Source organism: Panicum virgatum, chromosome 6K (assembly GCF_016808335.1).
Source record: "Panicum virgatum strain AP13 chromosome 6K, P.virgatum_v5, whole genome shotgun sequence".
Lineage (NCBI taxonomy): Eukaryota > Viridiplantae > Streptophyta > Magnoliopsida > Poales > Poaceae > Panicum > Panicum virgatum.
Genome location: NC_053141.1, coordinates 42,106,921 through 42,115,120, shown reverse-complemented (window position 1 = coordinate 42,115,120; position 8,200 = coordinate 42,106,921). Strand labels below are relative to the sequence as shown.

The window sequence follows — 8,200 nt, the reverse complement described above, 5'->3', positions numbered from 1 at the left end:
TTTTTCCCGCATACTTCCTGTATGAATCTTGCTTGTGAATTGGCTAGATGTAGCTCATCCAATCTCTTGGCTAGATGTAGCCCCTATATTTGGGTTGTGATATGGACCATTTCGGTGTATGAACCATGTGATGTTGTGAAAACCAAGCATAGTGAAACTACAGAAGCATAATCCAATTGCAAGAAAATAAATAAATCAATGCTACTAAACTTTCTATTTAAGACAATGGACGTTTCTGTTTGAGTTAAAACTACTTCCATTATTCACAACAAATGAACTCACACATTATGCTTCTGTGTTGGAACTGGAAACACAGATTCACAATACTGATCTTCTAATATGGTTCAATTATCTGAAATACTAACACATCTATATATTTGTCTTTGTCTCAATCTTGTTATGTCAAAAAAACATTTCAGGCTAAGAAGAATAATGCACATGTTGCAAACTGCAGTACTAGGATTCTTCAAGACAAGTCATCTCACATTAATTGAGCGGTAGTAGGAGCTCTTTGCATCCATGACTGCCACCACTGTGTCCATCTCATCATCATGGTCATCAAGCAAATCAAAATCCGGCTTATCCTCTGCAATCAAGTACCGAAGCAAGGTACCATTATCGTCCTGAACTGTTTGGTGCAGCCACATCGATGGGCAAGGGAGGTCCATGGTGAACAATATTGACAAGATTGGCAAGATCATCCTCCACTGTCACCACATGCAAGATTGGCCCTGCATGACAAAGAAAAAGCTCAATTCTGAGACCAATTCGCATTTCTTTACGATAAGATGAATTTAGCGATTGAAATTGCTAAAAAGCTGTCCAGTGCAGCTACAGCCCGTGCAAAGAAGGAAGATGCACCTGGCACTCCAGCAGCCGTGGCCGCTGGCGAGGAAGAGGAAGGTTGCGGCTGCTAGCGAGGAAGAGAGAGGGTGCGGCCACTGGTATGGGGGAGGAGCGAGGGTGTGGCCGCTAGGGAGGAAGAGGAGAGGGCGCGGCTGCCGGCATGGCCACCCGGCGTGTGGAGAGGACTGCGGCCTGCTGCTGGCTGCTGGCTGCTGGCTGCTGAGAGGAGGGGGCTGCTACGTGAGCGGTGGTGACGGCGGCGGCGACGAGGGCCTCATGGAAGGCGTTGAGGCAGGGGGAGGCGACCTGAGGACCAAGTCGTGGAGGCAGGGCGCCGGCGCCGACAGCAGCGCTGGCTGTGGATGAGCACCGGATGGATGGACGATGGAATACAGGTAACGTTGAGTATTACTCTCTCTGTTTCAAAATGTAAGTCATTCTAAATTTTTGAAGAGTCAAATCATTTTAAGTTTGATCAAATTTTTATAATAAAATACTAACATTTATTATACCAAATAAGTACCATTAGATTTTTATTGAATATATTTTTATAATATATATATCTGGTATAATAAATCTTTATAATCTTTTATATAATTTTAGTTAAACTTAAAATACTTTGACTCTCTAAAAAAATAGAATAACTTATATCTTGAAATGGAGAGAGTAGAATATTCTTTCAAGGGTGATTTATTGAGGATACTGTTGTGCACTGTCGCAGGGGCCAACCAGTCAGCCGGCCTATCCCTCTCCCCCCGGAATACTGTAGCATGCGGGCCCAGGGCGTCAGCCTCAGCGGCCGGAGGAGCCGAGGCCGCGCCCGGCAAAGGACGTCGCCGCCGCCGAGGTTTCCCCCTTGGGCTCCGCGTCCCGGCCCTACTCGGTCTTCCAGCTCGCCCGAGCGCATACCCTCCTCGGTCTTCCAGCTCGCCCGAGCGCATGCGTGAGGGCACGGGGACATCGCGCTGGCACTCGCTTTCGCCACGGCGTTGCCTGGACGACCGCCGCCCGCCCTCGTTGACTCCGCCCTCGCCGTTAAAAGCCGAAGCTGAGCCCTTCCCTCTGTTTCGCGCTCACCTCACCTCGTCCCTCTCCCACGCGTGCGCGCGCTCGCTCCTCGCCGAGCCGAGCTGCCGCCGCAAGTCGCCATTGCAAGGAGGAAGCCGAGCTCCGCCCCCTTCCCAAATCATCCCAAATCAGCCCGCCAAAATCATGTCCCTCGCGGTGTAAGCTATCTCAAGAGGTCCTCCACCGATTCAGCTCACAGGCCGGCCACGCGCGCCTCCGTAGGAGGTGCCCGTCAGCGAGCCGCCGTCGTGATGCTCTAGGTGAGCTCCTATTCTGTGTCGCCTTTTTGGCCAATAAACCCCACAAATGGATTCGTCTTGCGATTCTGATGGTGGTTCTCGCGCTTTTTTTTCACGTTCGCAGCTCCTCCATTGGGAACGCAAGAGTTTCCGCCGCGGGCCGCCGTGGTGACCAACGCCGTCGCGACATCCTTAGGTAAACCCCACACAAAACCCTTTTATTTTGGCAAAAGGACTTCACCACGGTGTGTGCCTTACCTTGCTGGACATGTTACCTTTCTTTCGTGTGGACGTTCGCAGCTTGTTCGCCGGGAACGCCGCCTTGGTCGCCGCCACGCCGCGACGTCGCAGTGCACTCGTCGTCATCCGCGTGTTTCGGCCGTTCCAGCGCACCAAATCCTGCGCCATCTGTGTCATCTCGACCGGGTCTACTCCTTGTCCCTTGGAAGTGGTTATAACGAAGGAAACGACGAGGTATTTGATGTGCGCACCGGGTTCCACCGCAAACTGTGCTTCTTTGTGCGTTCCAATGGTGTTCTTCCCATATTTGAGCGTGTATGCGCCAGTTGGTGAATACATGGCATGTATATAGGTGGGATCTGGTATTAGATGATTTTTTTTTGAATTTTTCCTATTTTCTGTTATTTTTGGTTGTTTAAACATGGCTGCAAATTTGTAATCCATCATAAATTGAAGGAATGCCTAAAAATCACGAAACTAATTTTGTTGTACTATAGATGACATGTTCTACCAGAAAATCAACTTTTCTCACTTGCTTGATCAAATTTTATTGTTGTAAAAACAGATCTTTGGGTATCTGTTATTAATGGCAATATCTACGGTTAACAAGCTCATGTGCCATATTGGTGATTTTTTTATATAGATCCAGCATGATTAGTTGTGACTCCATTGAATTTCTTACTATTTTATCTTGTTCCTGTAATTCTTTGTGATTTAAAGACGGAGAACAGTCTTATAAAGTCATAGTAATTATTTTCCTTGCAGGAAAAACACTAAAATTTGACCCAAAAATACTTTATGTCATCTTTAATCTTAAAATGGTTTTTGTTGGCTGTAAATCTTGCTGGGAAATGATTTAAAACTTTTCCCAAACTTTGGTAAATAAAAAACTACTTAATCCGTCGCAAAATATAGGTTGTTTTGGGTTTTCTAGATACATTTGTATTTGCTATGTATTTAGGCATAATGTACATCTACATGCACTGCAGTGGTGTCGGTCACTAGACATCATTTGGGTAAGTCATGCGAGTATCTATATGTACTGAGGGTCCGTGGTTTTACTCTATTTCAGGTGATAAGACTACGGGTTTCGCTAATGATTGTGATCGACGGATGTTTTGGAGGGGAGACCACCAGTTGGCATGGTGGTCGACTCTTCTTAATTCGTCTAATTAATTACATGGTGTATTAGGAGGGTACCTTGCTACTTCTACTGAGGTATCAACCTCTGTTGTTGCTATGTTCTGAACCTTGTGCTGGACTTAAAAGACTTCCATTAATGTTAACCTACCTTTGAACTCTGTGTTGGAATAATTTCCATTTCCACTGTGGTGTCCTTTATATGTTGTTGTATGAGATGTTATAGTCTGTCTATACTCGATTTTGCGAGTTTTTTGTATATGTCCATCTTTGGCTGCGATGGTTGATCGGGTACCTTTGTGCGTGCTTGACGGACTATCGGACTTGGATGGTTTAATTTCAAGTGTGTATCATGTCGGACTCGTTGGGAATGACGACTGATGCACTGGAGCCCATTTAAGTTGGCCAGTTCCGTCACAATTTACATGCACTGCCAGAAAATGGCTCATTCGTCCGTGGGCGTTAGTGCCGGGCTCGCTTTCGTCCGGTACTAACGCTCACATTTAGTACCGGGCGCAAGAAACAGTAGCCATGGGAGCTGTTTAGTACTGGCTGGAGCTACCAGCCGGTACTAAACTACTCCACCGACATCACGCGCAACGGCTAAGTGGCCATTTAGCACCGGCTCGAGCTACCAGCCGGTACTAAATGGCTCCGAGGACATTTCGTACCGGCTGGTGGCTCCAGCCGGTACTAAAAGTAAAGCTTTAGTACCGGCTGGTGGCTCTAGCCGGTACTAATTCTCTTCTATATATTCTGGTCCCTTCTTCCTCCCCGAGCTCGAGCCAGCATTTGACCGAGAGCTCGGGTTCTTCTTCTCCTTGGCGACCTAGAGTGGAGGTTCTGCCCATTTTTTCAAGTTTTGTGGGGATTTCACTCATCCAAGTGTACCAAAGGTTTACAACTTTATCCTCCTTTGTTTGATGGTCTTTATTCTTTGTTAGAGAAATTTTTAATTATTATAAATAGTAAGAATGAGCACGATTTCTTTGATTTATGCATGGATTTGAGATGTATAGAACCCATTACTTGAATTTGGAGAAGGTGTATTGGATAGTTTCAATGTGGATAATTTATAGGGATTTTTTTCAAATGGCATGGTTAATTAATTTGGTATTTGTTATGCATTTAGTTGCATTATTTTGGCACTGTAATGATGTATTTATTCGGGCTCATATGGAAACCATCGAGAAGTTTAAAAAATGTATGTTTCGGATCATGAATATGTCGTTAACCTTGATCCTGCAGTGAAAATACTGCTATTTGGGGCTAGCATCGATATCCACGATGCGGTGCGGTGCGGTATATAGGAGGACGCGATGAAGGAGTACGGTCTTGGTCTTAATTATGAAATCCACACCTTTTGAGCGAGTTGAGAATAAAATTATCCAGAACAAGGCCGTACTCCTTCATCTGGTCCTATTGTACCGCACTGTGTCGTGGATGTCAATAGTAGCCCCGAATGTCAGTGTTATCACTGCAGGGTCAAGGTTGACGACATAGACATGTTTCGAAACAAATATTTTTTTTCTTCTCGATGGTTTTAGAGAAAGTGAGCCTGAAACAAAGCCGCGAACATTGATTGTGCATCCCCTTATGGTGTGGAACGACGTGTTCGCGTTGAACTGAAGAGTGTCAAAATAATTATGGTTTACAATTTATATTTTCATTTTAATTCTAATAATTTGTTCAGATTTTTTTCAATTTTTTCAAGTGGCATGGTTAATTAGTTTGGTATTTGTTATGCATTTAGTTGCATTATTTTGGCACTCTAATGTTGTTACTTAATTCAAAATTGTAGATCGATGGACCGACAATGGATGTACGACGACCGGTGCACCATGGCGTGGATTAATGGTCTAAAGTCTTTTCTCGATGCGACGGAGGCCCACAAGTCATCTAAAGATTTTATATGTTGTCCGTGCCGCGTTTGTCAAAATAAAAAGGATACTCTAAGAGAAGCACTCTACACGCCCACATTTACGAAAAGGGTTTCATGGATAACTATACTCTTTGGACTAAGCACGGTGAACCTGGAGTTATGATGTAAGATGGTGAAGAAGATGATGATCATAATATTGCAGACTGGGCTCATCTATATGAAGCGGGAGCCTTTGAAGATGAACCCATGGACGATGCTGAAGAAATGGACGAGGCTGGAGAAAATGCTTCAGAAGACCGACCACATTATGAATTAGGTCAGGTTCTAGTGGATCACAAAGAGACTGTGAAACTTTGAAGGAGTCAAAGAAGTTTGAGAAGATGTTGGAGGATCACGAAAAATTATTGTATCCAGATTGAAGCAGGCGCTTAAAAAGTTGGGTACCACACTTGAAATGCTGCAGTGGAAGGCAGTTAATGGTGTCACCGATAAGGGATTTGAGGAGCTACTTGGAATCGTAAAGAACATGCTTCCAGAGGGGAATGAACTGCCCTCTACAACATACGAAGTAAAGAAGGTTGTTTGTCCTCTTGGATTGGAGGTACAGAAAATTCACGCATGTACTAACGATTGTATTCTCTATCGAGGCGAAGAATATGAGAAACTGGATGCTTGTCCTGTTTGTGATGCAAAACGGTACAAGATCAGGCAAAATGATCCTGGTGAGGTCGACGGGGAGCCCGTCAAGAAAAAAGTTCCCACTAAGGTGATGTGGTATTTTCCAGTAATACCACTGTCGGTACCTCTGGACTAGGGTACCCCCTCTTGCTGTGTCAAGACTCGTAGTTATCCGTAACTACGCCCAAAGGAGCTGAGCAACCAGACCCCTGGGGTCCGACTCCATCTCACCGGACCAACGGTCTCGGACCCGCATCCCGCTCGGGGTCGGGTCCGGTGTCACCACGTGTCCCGGAGAAGGGAGCACTCAGACAAAACAGCCGGGGGGCCCGGACCTCCCACGGGGTCCCGGACCCCCATATACTATCCGGACCCCTCGGCAGGGAGGGAACAGACACCCCGCCTGGGGGGTCCGGAGCCGCCGCATGTCCGCAGACGCGGATATGCGCGCGGCTGCCAAGCTTCCTCGGGAAGACTTGGCCACCTACCGCATTCAATGCGGGAGGCGTTAAGTGCACTCTGCCACAGTAGAGCCCGAGGAAACTTTCGCCAGGCTGTACTATTGACCGCGGGTTACCAAGGTACACTGTACAGCCGCTGGCGCCACTCACGCCATGCACGTCAGTCTGCTACACCAGTTAGACACGACAACTCGGCGACGAAGTATCATAACGCCTACACGGTAGACCCAACAGTCTACGCCGCAACCTACACTGCCTCAACGGGTGCCTCGCCGATGAGACAGGAGAAGACCCCCCTCGGCCAGAGAGTCTACAGGATGATGAAGTGTATCCGGCAAGATATTCTCCATCACTGTAGCACCACTACTGTCTAGTAAAAAATACATCCTTGTTGGGCCCACTTGTCGGGGTCCGACGCCTGTGTACGCGTCCTCCTTGCTCTATAAAAGGGAGACGCCCGTTAGAGAAAGGCCAAGTCCAAAGAGAGACTTGGGGGCAGAGGATAGACTCATTCATTCCTAGTGCAATACACCACACAGTGGATGTAGGGTATTACGCTCCGGCGGCCCGAACCACTCTAAATCCGTGTGTTCTTGCGTTCTTACCCCGAAGCTAGATCGGCCTAATAGCTTAGCACTTCCCCGAGTACTCCCCATCGGGGAATAGGCGGGTGCGTTCCGCCACCTGGCTGTGGGTACCCCCAAAAACCCACGACAACCATGTTTGAAGTGCTTTTTCATAAATAAATCCAATGCTAAATTGATGCGGCGGCACAAAGAAGAGCGTAAGCAAGATCAGATGCTGAGACACCCTGCGGATGGGTCCCAGTGGAGAAGTGTGGATTGAGAATTTACAGATTTTGATAACGGCCCAAGGAACATAAGGTTCGGTTTAAGTACGGACGGAATGAATCCATTCGGGGAGTGGGGCAGCAGTCACAGTACATGGCTTGTGACCCTCTGTATGTTCAACCTTCCTTCTTGGCAATGCATGAAGCGAAAGTACATGATGATACCGGTGCTTATCCAAGACCCAAAACAACCGGGCAATGATATTGACGTGTACCTAAGACTGTTGGTTGATGAACTTTTTGCTGCTGTGGAAGGAGGAAGGTGTTCGTGCTCCCATATTAGAAAGTCTTGGAGGTCCGCAACACAATCGATGTGATGCACTTGACGAAGAATCTTTGCGTGAACCTGTTAGGATTCCTCGGTACGTATGTGCAGTCGAAAGATACACTTGAAGCAATACGTGATTTGAAAGAAACAAAACAACGAGAAGACATACATCCTGAGAAGAGAGAAAATGGACAGCACTACTTACATCCTGCTAGCTACACTCTCAGCAAAGAGGAGAAGGAAAGTATGTTTGATTACTTGAACAGTATAAAGGTACCATCCGATTACTCCTCGAATATGCAGGGAAGAATTAATATGAAATAGAAAAAGTTCACAAACTTAAAGTCTCATGATTGCCACGTTCTGATGACCCAATTGCTTCCAGTCGCGCTGAGGGGTATTCTACCAGAAAATGTAAGATTAGCAGTAGTGAAGCTATGTGCCTTTCTTAATGAAATTTCACAGAAGGCAATCAATCCAAACAAGCTCACAAGGCTACATAATGATGTGGTCCAATGTCTTGTCAGT

General features: G+C 46.4%; 1 long non-coding RNA gene across 1 annotated transcript; it reads left to right on the top strand.

The window, feature by feature from the left end:
* The first annotated feature begins 1,928 nt into the window (after nucleotides 1-1,928).
* On the top strand, nucleotides 1,929-3,719 carry LOC120713711. Its single transcript, XR_005691248.1, has 4 exons — nucleotides 1,929-2,174; nucleotides 2,278-2,349; nucleotides 2,454-2,627; nucleotides 3,466-3,719. It is a non-coding gene; the product is annotated as an uncharacterized LOC120713711 (long non-coding RNA).
* Nucleotides 3,720-8,200: the final 4,481 nt, after the last annotated feature.